The sequence below is a fragment of the Giraffa tippelskirchi genome, chromosome 5 (genome assembly GCF_054371585.1).
Source record: "Giraffa tippelskirchi isolate mGirTip1 chromosome 5, T2T-mGirTip1v1.2.pri, whole genome shotgun sequence".
In the NCBI taxonomy this organism is placed as follows: domain Eukaryota; kingdom Metazoa; phylum Chordata; class Mammalia; order Artiodactyla; family Giraffidae; genus Giraffa; species Giraffa tippelskirchi.
Genome location: NC_137279.1, coordinates 95,697,854 through 95,708,524, shown reverse-complemented (window position 1 = coordinate 95,708,524; position 10,671 = coordinate 95,697,854). Strand labels below are relative to the sequence as shown.

The 10,671-nt window shown below is 42.1% G+C and overlaps 1 pseudogene; it reads left to right on the top strand.

Annotated features, from left to right (window-relative positions):
* Window positions 1–7,273: 7,273 nt before the first annotated feature.
* LOC145505095 (protein S100-A7-like) lies at window positions 7,274–8,991 on the top strand (annotated as a pseudogene).
* Window positions 8,992–10,671: the final 1,680 nt, after the last annotated feature.

The following is a 10,671-nucleotide window of genomic DNA, read 5'->3' as shown; positions in this document are numbered from 1 at the left end:
TTTGGAGTCCTTTGTGTCTCCATACAATTTTAAGATTTTTTTGTTCTAGTTCTGTGAAAAATGCCAATGGTAATTTGATAGGGATTGCATTGAATCTGTAGATTTCCTCAGTTGGTATAGTCATTTTGACAATATTGATTCTTCCAATCCACAAACATGGTATCTTTCCATTTGTTTGTGTCCTCTTGATTTCTTTCATCAGTGTCATAGTTTTTGGAGTGCCTGTCTTTTGTCTCCTTAAGTAAGTTTATTCCTAGGTTTTTATTTTTAATGCTATGGTAAATGAAATTTTTTTTAAATTTCTCTTTCTGATCTTTCATTGTTAGTGTATAGAAATGCAACAGATTTCTGAGTATTAATTTTGAAACCTGCAACATTACCAAATTCATAAATGAGCTCTAATAGTTTTCTGTAGCATCTTTAGAATCTTCTATGTGTAGTATCATGTCCTCTGAAAACAGTGACAGTTTAAGTTCCTTCCCAGTTTGAATTCCCTTTGTTTTTTTTTTGTTTGTTTGTTTGTTTATTTATTTTCCTCTCTGATTCCCTTCCAAAACTATGGTGGCTAAAAATGGTGAGAGTGGACATCCTTGCCTTGTTCTTGACCTTTGAGGAAAGGCCTTCAGCTTTTCACCACTGAATATAATGTTAGCTGTAGGCTTGTCATATATAGCCTTTATTATGCTGAGGCATGTTCCCTCTATTCCCACTTTCTGGAGAGTTTTTATCATAAATGGGTGCTGAATTTCATCAAAAGCTTTTTCTGCATCTATTGAGATGATCTTATGCTTTTTATTCTCAGTTTGTTGATGTGATGTGTCACATTGACTTGCAGATATTGAAAATCCTTACATCCCTGGGATGAATCCCACTTAACCATGGTGTATGATCCTTTTAAAGTATGTTGGATTTGGATTGCTAGTATTTTGTTGAGATTTTTGCATCTATGTTCATCTGTAATATTGGCCTGCAATTTTCTTTTTTTCTGGCATCTTTGTCTGGTTTTGATATCAGGGTGATGGTAGCCTCATAGAATGAGTTTGGAAGTTTTCCATCCTCTGCAATTTTTTGAAACAGTTTCAGAAGGCTAGGTATTAGCTCTTCTCTAGATGTTTGATATAATTTGCCTATGAAGCCATCAGGTCCTGGACTTTTGTTTGTTTGGAGTTTTTTAATTACAGTTTCAATTTCATTGCTTATGACTGGTCTTTTCATATGTTCTATTTCTGCCTGGTTCAGTCTTGGTAGACTGTACCTTTCTAAGAATTTGTACATTTCTTTCAGGTTGTCTGTTTTTTGGCAAACAGTTGCTTGTAGTAGTCTCTTATGATCCTTTGTATTTCTATGGTGTCAGTTATAATCTCTCCTTTTTCATTTCTAATTTTATTGATTTGAGTTCTTTCTTTCTTGATGAGTCTAGCTAAAGGTTTATCAATTGTGTTTATTTTTTTTAAAGAAACAGCTTTTAGTTTCATTGATCTTTTCTATGTCTCTATTTCATTTATTTTTGCTCTGATATTTATGGTTTCTTTCCTTCTACTAACTTTAGGCTTTTTTGTTGTTCTTCTTCTTCTTTCTAGAGTTGTTTTAGGTGTAGTGTTAGGTTGTTTGTTTGAGATTTTTCTTGTTTTCTGAGGTAAGATTGTATTGCTATTAATATAAGCTTCCCTCTTTTGCTGCATTCCATAGGCTTTAGATCATCATGCTTTCATTTTCGTTTGTCTCTAGGTATTTTTTTATTTCCTCTTTGATTTCTTCAGTGATCCATTTGTTGTTTAGTGGACTGAAGCAACTTAGCAGCAGCAGCAGCAGCAGCATATTGTTTAGTCACCATGTGTTTATGTTTTATAGTTATTTCTTGTAGTTTATTCCTAATCTCATAGCATTATGATTGAAAAAGATGCTTGATATTTCAATTTTCTTAAATTTGCCACAGCTTACCTTGTGGCCCAGAATGTGGTCAATCCTGCAGAGTGTTCCATGTGCACTTGAGAAGAATGTGTATTCTGATTGCTTTTGGATGGAATGCTCTATAAATATCCATTAAATTCAGCTGGTATAATGTGTCATTTAAGGCCTGTGTCCCCTTATTATTTTCTGTCTGGATGATCTATCCATTGATAAAAATGAGGTGTTAAAATCCCCCACTATTATTGTGTTACTGTCGATTTCTCCCTTTATGCATTTGCCTTACATAATGAGGTGCTCCTATGTTGGGTTCGTATATATTTACAATTGTTATCATCTTCTTGGGTTGAACGCTTGATCATTTATGTAGTGGACTTCTTTGTCTCTTATAAAAGTGTTTGTTTTAAAGTCTATTTTGTCTGATATGAGTATCACTGCTCCAGTTTTCTTTTGATTTCCATTTGCATGGAGTAGCTTTTCCCATACCCTTACTTTCAGTCTGTATGTGTTCCCAGGTTTGAGGTGGGTTTTCATAGATTGCATATACATGGGTCTTATCACTGTATCCACCAAGCCAGTCTATGGATTTGGATGGTGCCTTTAATCCATTTACACTTAAGGTAATTGTGTATATATTTATGTTCCTATTACCATTTTCTTAATTGTTTTGGGTCTGTTTTTGTAGGTCTTTTCCTTCTCTTGTGTTTTCTGCCTGAGAAATTCCTTTAGCATTTGTTGTAAAGCTGGTTTGGTGGTGCTAAATTCTCTTAACTTTTGCTTGCCTGGAAAGCTTTTGATTTCTCCATCAAATCTTGCTGGGTAGAGTATTCTTGGTTGTAGGTTCTTTCCTTTCATCACTTTAAATATATTATAACGTTCCCTTCTGGTTTGTAGAGTTTCTGTTGAGAAATCAGCTGATAATCTTATGGGAGTTCCCTTGTATGTTATTTGTCATTTTTCCTTTGTTGCTTTTAATATTTTTTCAGTGTCTTTAATTTTTGTGAGTTTGATTACTGTACTTCTCGGCATGTTCCTCCTTGGATTTATCCTGCCTGAGACTCTGCTCTACCTGGGCTTGGTTAACTGTTTCCTTTTCCATGTTAGGGAAGTTTTCAGCTGTTATCTCTTGAAACATCTTCTTGGATCCTTTCTCACTCTTCTCCTTCTGGGACCCTTATAATGTGAATGTTGGTATGTTTAATGTTGTCCCAGAGGTCTCAGATTGTCTTTATTTCTTTCATTATTGTCTCCTTATTCTGTTCCATGGCAATGATTTCCACCTTTCTGTCTTCCAGGTTGCTTATCCATTCTTCTGTCTCAGTTATTGTGTTATTGATTCTTTCTAGTGTATTTTTCATTTCAGTTACTGTATTGCTCATCTCTGTTTGTTCTTTAGCTCTTGTAGCTTTTTGTTAAACATTTCTTGCATCTTCTACTTTCTTTTTCCAAGATCCTAGATCATCTTCACTATCATTATTTTGAATTCTTTTTCTGGAAGGCTGCCTATCTCCAGCTCATTTTGTTGTTTCTCAAGAGTTTTATCTTGTTCCTTCATCCAGTACATAAAGCTCTGCCTTTTCATTTTGTTTAACTTTCTGTGATTGTGATTTTTGCTCTGGAGTCTACAGGATTGTAGTTCTTCTTGCTTCTGCTGTCTGCCCTCTGGTGCATGAGGTTATCTAAGAGACTTGTGCAAACTTCCTGATGTGAGGGACTGGCAGTGGGAAGAACTGGAACTTTCTCTGGTGGGCAGGGCCATGCCCATTAAAATTTTAATCTAACTGTCTGCTGATAAGTAGGGCTGTGCTCCCTCCCTGTTAATTGTTTGGTGGCCTGAAGCGACCCAGCTCTGCATCTGTAGGCTTTGCAGAGCTAATGGTGACCTCTAGAATACCTCATGCCAAGGGATACTTCCTAGAACTGCTTCTACCAGTGCCTTTGTCACTGAGGTAAGCAACTGCCACCCAATACCTCTGCAGGAGACCCTCCAACACTAGCAGGTAGATCTGGTTCAGTCTCCTGTGTGGTTACTGTTCCTTTCCCTGGGTCCTGGCACACACAAAATTTTGTGTGTGCCCTCCAAGAGTGGAGTCTCTGTTTTCCCTTGTCCTGTGGAAGAACTGCAATCAAATTCCCCTGACCTTCAAAGTCAGATTCCCTGAGGATGCCTAGTCCCTTAGCTAGATGTCCAGGGTGGGAACCTAACATGGGCTCAGAAGCCTCGCAACAGTGATAGACTTTCTATGTAATAATGTACTTCACATTGTGGGTTGCCCAACTGGTGAGTATAGGATTTGATGCTACCGTGATAGTATCCCTCCTACCATCTCATTGCAACTTCTCCTTTGTCTTTGGACGTGGAGTATCTTCTTTTGGTCAGTTCCAGCATCTTCCTGTCAATGGTTGTTCAACAGTTAGTTACAATTGTGGTGCTCTTGCAGAAGGAGTGAGCACACATCCTTCTACTATGCCATCTTGACCAATCTGATTCACATATGTTCAACTCCTACATGACAATAGATCTAGCTCGAAGGTGCTGAGGACTAAGGAGACAGTAATGGCGGCAGGTGTCTTCATGTCTAGCACATCTTAAGCTCTCAGTAAGTGGCAGTGGTGGTTATTACTCTCAAACCAAGTATGTAGAAGGACTGAGTGAATGAAAATGGAGATCATGCTGCCTTCAGAATCCAAAATTCCATATTTTTTAAGTCCAGAAACCCAGTTTCTCTCCCCAATCCAGGTCCAACTGTGACATGCCCCACTGGCCCATATCAAGCCAGGGACAGAGAAGGTTATAGAGGAGGAAGCTTGGGAGAGACAAGACACACTGTCTTAGAATTCTAGTGGGAAAGACCAAGCACACCCTCCTAGGTGTGGCCTAACCACCTGATTGGGGCAATGCTCCAGGAAGCAGATAGCAAACACAAGCCCAGGGCTCCCAGCCCCTGGGAAGGGCCCTCCTAAGTCTTATAAAGGGACTACTCTAGATCTAGGTGTACATCTCACTCATCCTTCTCCTCAGTGAAATCTCTTCAGCTCAAGTCTTCTCCTGCCTCTCTGCCTCTTCTAAGAGGAGTGCACGGGTTCCAGTGTTAAGAAGTGGAGAGGCAACTCTGGGAGGGCATGCAGGAGCCTCTGGACCAGTGTCAGCTCTGCTGCCAACAAGGCTGTATGCCTTCACCCCTGCTGAGGTCTTATCTGTGCAGCAAGATGACCAACCAGATACTCCCTGTTCTTCCCATTGGCTCCTCTGTGACGCTCTCGTGGAAATGTGTCCAGTGGGAGCGGAAGACCCGTATCCACCTCCTTGACTTGAATTCACCTGCTTGTCAAGCCTTGTGTGGGTGAAAATGACCCCACGCCACCCTTGGGGAGGGTGGTTGCCCCCATCCAAGCCTTACAGGCTCCCTAAGCCCAGGCCTGGGACCTCCACTCACCACTACTCTGATGAGATGTCCTGCCCTTGAGAGACTAATCAACCAAATTTCCCTGAATCCTTCCCAGCAGGGAAATGCTCAGGGATATTTCAGTCTACACACAGGGCTCAGCTCTGGTTTTGGTCAATTTGACAAAAGGCCTTGGGTGGTTCCTCTTACTGACAAAACAGGGAAGATCTTTCTCCTATATCAAAAGCCAGTCTCAGATACTGACAGGTGTGACACAGGGTCATTTCCTGGGTGCTTTGGAAAGTCTGGGATGCAAAGGTAGCTCTGCCTGGTTTCTCTGGCAGGGGTCCAGGGTAGCACAGACCTCTGACTGTTGAGGGGAAAACCTGCTTAGGGAACTCAGAGTTTCTCTTTATTTTAATATTTTATATACCTTGGAGATATAGACAGCAGAGAAGTACAAAGGGCCAGTAATGCCCAATAATCAGAAATTCATAGAACTCCCATATCCCATATTCCATACAATAGCATAGAAAGAGGGCATGTATTTCTGTTCACTTCAAATCCCAGGCTGTCTCTGGTCCCCAGTGTCTCTTTCTAACTCTCAGGGATGGTCCAGGAAGATTCTCACCAGGGCTCAGGACAGGGCTATGCTTCTGCCCATTTTATGCACAGCTTGCTTTATGGTCTAGGGGGTGGGCCTCCAGGGGGTCTTCCTGAAGCAGCCTAGGAAACTCACATCAGAGAGGACACTGTTCTTCCCCCATGACTCTAACCCTGAGGTTGAAACTAGAGGAGAGGGATTGGCTGCTCTTTGGAGGGTGGGCGTCATCCAAAGGCTCTGGTTGCTGGGTCCCACCTTAGTCTCAGTTCTTCTCACTGGGGCTGGCCACCCATCTCTACTTTCACATGCTGTGGTCCTCCTCACAGTGGAGTCTGCTGATCTCCTTCATCTACTTGAAAGGTTGCTGCTATGAGCCCTGAACGACGCTGGGATTCTTGGCTTCCGGAGGAGGAATTCCATCCAGGGCCAGGGACGAGGCTTGATCACTCAGAGCTTTTGTGTAACAAAGTTTTATTAAACTATAAAAGAGGTACAGAAAGCTTCTGACATAGACATCAGAAGGGGGCAGAAAGAGTGTTCCCTTGCTTTTAGCAAGAAGCTATATACCTATTAGCAAGCTGCTAATTAGAGAAGGAAAGTGTCTCAAAACTCAGAGAGTGACACCAGGCCCCTCACTCACAATACGCATTTTGAGATAACTTTGGCACAAGGTGAGTCATCCCGGGCAACAAAACAATTGACATGAATCTTGAAGAAAGGCAGATTTCCAAGTAAATACATAGTTTCATTAACATAGCTTAAGAGAACATTTCCATGAGTTAAACATAATAGTTCGGAGTCTTAGACAAACCGACTTGAAGAAAGGCAGACTCTAAGGTAAATACATAGTTCATTAACACAGCTTAAGAAAAACATTTCCATAAGAAAAAATGCATGGTTAGCTCAAGGTTTGAGAAAAGTTAAGTTCCGATGGAACCAGGTGTCATTATGGCAACACGGAATTTTAACAGAAACCTCCTTTTAATTTTGTATAGAGATGGGAAAAAACTACACTTACAGTTTGTTTCCTCCTGCCACTTAAGAGAGAGATTTAAAAAAAAAAAGTCTTACACTTGCAGCCTATTTCCTCTGTTTGGGGACCTTCCTGCCTGTTACCCTTTCATACTTATACCCTGATCTGTGGGGACCCATGTCCCACACTTGATCCCACCCACCTGCTTCTCAGAACCACCCTCCTGCTTTTCAGCAACTCCTCCCACCACGTAGAGAAACAGTTTCTTCTGTTCCACCTGAGCCTCCCTTCATTGGCTGCTCAGTCCCCATTCAGGTGTCCTAACTTGGAAGAGACCCTTCTCTGGGAGAAGGATACAAAAGGTCATTGTCTTTCTTTCTGGCAGTTGTTTTGAAAGCCAAGATGAGCAACACTCAAGCTGAGAAGTCCATCTTGGACATGATCTGCCTATTCTACAATCATGTAGGAATTTATGGGACCACTGAGAAGAAGGACTACTGAAGTTGCTGAAGGAGAATTTCCCAAAATTCTTCAGTGCCTCTGTGAGTCGGGATCTGTCTTCCCAATGGTATCTGAGCTGTAGCATGAGTGAGGACTCTGTCATGACCTCGGATGAGTCACTGTTTTTCTCTGATCCTCAAATTTCTCATCTGAAAAATGCCATAGTAGGATTTCCTATCCTGGCTATCAGGCTGTAAAGAGATGCTATTAATATATATAGCAAAGTAGGAAAATATGTGGATATAAAAAGTTGATACTAGGTTGTCAAAAAAAGTTACCACTGAAAGGCAATGAATAGGTCCCCTCTCACTTGTTGCACCCCCTGCATGAGATTCAAGCTCTTCTGCCCAAACCCTGAGAGGCTCAAGGGGCTCCATCAGGGTCCTTGAGATTAGAGGGAAGGTGATAGAAGTTCTATCACTGACAGAATTTTATTTAGAATAGGAGCAAAAATTTTATTTAGAAGTATAGTTGATTTGCAGTGTTGTATTAGTTCAAGTATACAGCATAGTGATTTGATATTTTTATAGATTATACTCCATCAAGAATTTTATAAAATATTGGTCATATATCCTAGGTTGTACGTTACATCCTTGTATCTCGTTTTTCTATACCTAGTAGTTTGTACCTCTTCATCCACCTCTCCTATCTTGCCCCTCCCTCCTTCCATCCCTATTTCCTCTGAGAACAACTTGGTTGTTCTCTGTATATATGCGTTACTGACATAATTTAATACCCCTTTTTACAATGAAGAACTTATTCACAGATGCGATTTACCCTGACAATTAGAATGTTCTGAACTTAATACAAAAATAAAAATAAAGGTAACAAAGAGATTAGGTAAGTAAGAAGAGGGAACTTAGAGCAGGTAAGATTCTGGAGGCCAAAGAGAAAAGAGAAGAAGAGAGTTAGATTGAAGAGGGCGAGGATGGGGCTTGCTTATTTATTTATTTTGATTGAAGTATAGTTTGTGTATAATATTTCCATAGTTTCAGGTGTGCAACAAAGTGATTTACATACATATTACATATATACTTACATATATAATATATTACTTATATACTTACATATGTAATACATTATAATATGTCTACATAAGTAGGGTTTACTTCGAGTCTCATAGTAGAACTTAGATAGGTGGCGGCCTTGAAGGGAGTTGGGGCAGTGGGTGTGGGGCTGGAGACCACACACCAGCACACTGGTTAGGGCAGTTCTGGACAGAGCTTGATCACCAGTCCATCATCCAAGTTCACATTTAGAGGAGGACTCTCCCTCAGTGAACTGCATAGCAATGGCAACGTCCCCGTCCCATCCCATACCTCCCCTTAGTCGATGCCACATCAGCCACATGTGTGTTGTGTTTGGTCCTCTTTTTTCTCTCTGCCTCTCCATCTTCTCCCAGCTCATATTTCTTGTGAGACTGAATTTGTCTTGTTTTGTGACTTTTCCCATAGAAGAAAAGGGATACAGATTACTTCCCCAACATCTTTGACCAAAACGACAAGAATAAGGACCAGAAGACTGACTTTTCAGAGTTCCTGTCCTTGCTGGTAGACATAGTCACAGACTACAGCAAGCAGAAAAATGGTGGGGAGCTCTGTTCTGGAGGAAATCAGTGAGCCCAGAGACCTCTAGACAACTTAAGAAAAAATAAAGTATCTTTTCTCACCATAAACTTGTGTTACTTCCTCCTTTTCATCAATGCGTGTAGCTCAGACAGAATACACAATAGTTGTTTACCTGCTTTGTAGATTCTCCACTACATGAACAAATCCTTCCCAGCAAACGTCCACTCCCAGACAGGGTCCTGAGACTTGGTTGGGTCACTCTGGTCTGTTGGACCCATAGATTCACCTGTGCTCCTTGCATCTGGAACCAAGTATGGTACCCAGCTAGGTGACCATGGGCAAGGACAAACCAGAACTCTCCTTTGAGACCTTGCAGGTGCCCAGGTGGGCACTTTCACCCTAGACTACTTTCATGAGGGCAATGTGCAGACTTGTCATCTTTCTTGAAAGTACAGTTTGCTAACGGTTTGCATCCCAACTGGCACAGGGAAGACAAAGGTAAATGAGTCGGTCCCTAGTCTAGTAGGAAGAGTCCTTTCAATACGAGTGAAACTGGTAACAAGTCTAGCTGATTCTGGTCAATATTTTGGGTGGTCATTTTGAACTGATGCTAACATTCATACACCTGATGCAGGAGCTGGCTTGGAACAGACAATTCCCTATGTTCATTTCTGAGCCTGATACTATGCTAAGCGATGAAGACACAGAAATAAAAATGATGTAATGGCTGCCTCCTATCCCCAAAAATGCCCATTTTCTGTGCCTTTCCATTGCTGTGTGCTGTCGATTCACTTGTGCCCCTCTCTTTGGGACCCTATGGACTGTAGCCTGCCATACTACTCTGGACTTGGAATTTTCTAGGCAGGAATACTGGAATCGGTTGCCATTTCCTTCTCCAGGGGATCTTCCTGACCCAGGGATTGAACTAGCATCTCTTGAGTCTCCTGCATTGGTAGGCGGGTTCGTTACCACTAGCGCCACCTGGAAAGCCCTGTGGGTTACTAATTCTTCCCAGTTGGAAGCTCTGCAAACCCTTCATGCCAAGCAGCAGATTCACAATTTGTCTCCATCACCAGTGTGGTTTTCAGAGCATTTCCCACATTTCTACAGCCTTCCCCACCCCTGACATTCATGTAGTGCTGCCGTGAGATTTGTCCTCCTTCTGGTTCGTTTTGTACACACTTCTGATGCATAGAGGGGAGAGACACTGGCCTTAAATTCACCCTTTTCTGTCTCACCAGGAGTAAGTCCACTCTCTGAGGCCAGGTTTCCCAGAAGGAGGGATGAGAAGGAGATTCTTGCATAAGTGGTTTCTTGGGGGGAGTGCTCTCAGGGGAAGCTTGACAGGAAATGAAGGGGCAGCACAGGACAGGGGAAGAAGTGAGACAAAGATGCGAACTCAGCCTCTGTTTAGCATTCATCTAATCCCATAGGGAGCTCCATGCATGGAGCATGTCCTGTGCTGGACCAGACCTCAGTGAGTGCGGCCAGGGGACAGTGTGAGAAACCAACCAACATACACAAGGATATGGGGACCATGACTCTGCCTGGAGGCCTCCCATGGGAAGTACCGCTGAACTGCAGGAGATCTAGGGTCTCTGAGGTCTGGAGCCAGGGCCTTCCACCCTCTCCCTGCTCCTACCACCACCACACTGTATATCCCCAACACAGAGTAGACTGGGTTACTCCCGTGCCCCCAGGATATGGAGCAACACTCAAGCACCATCCACA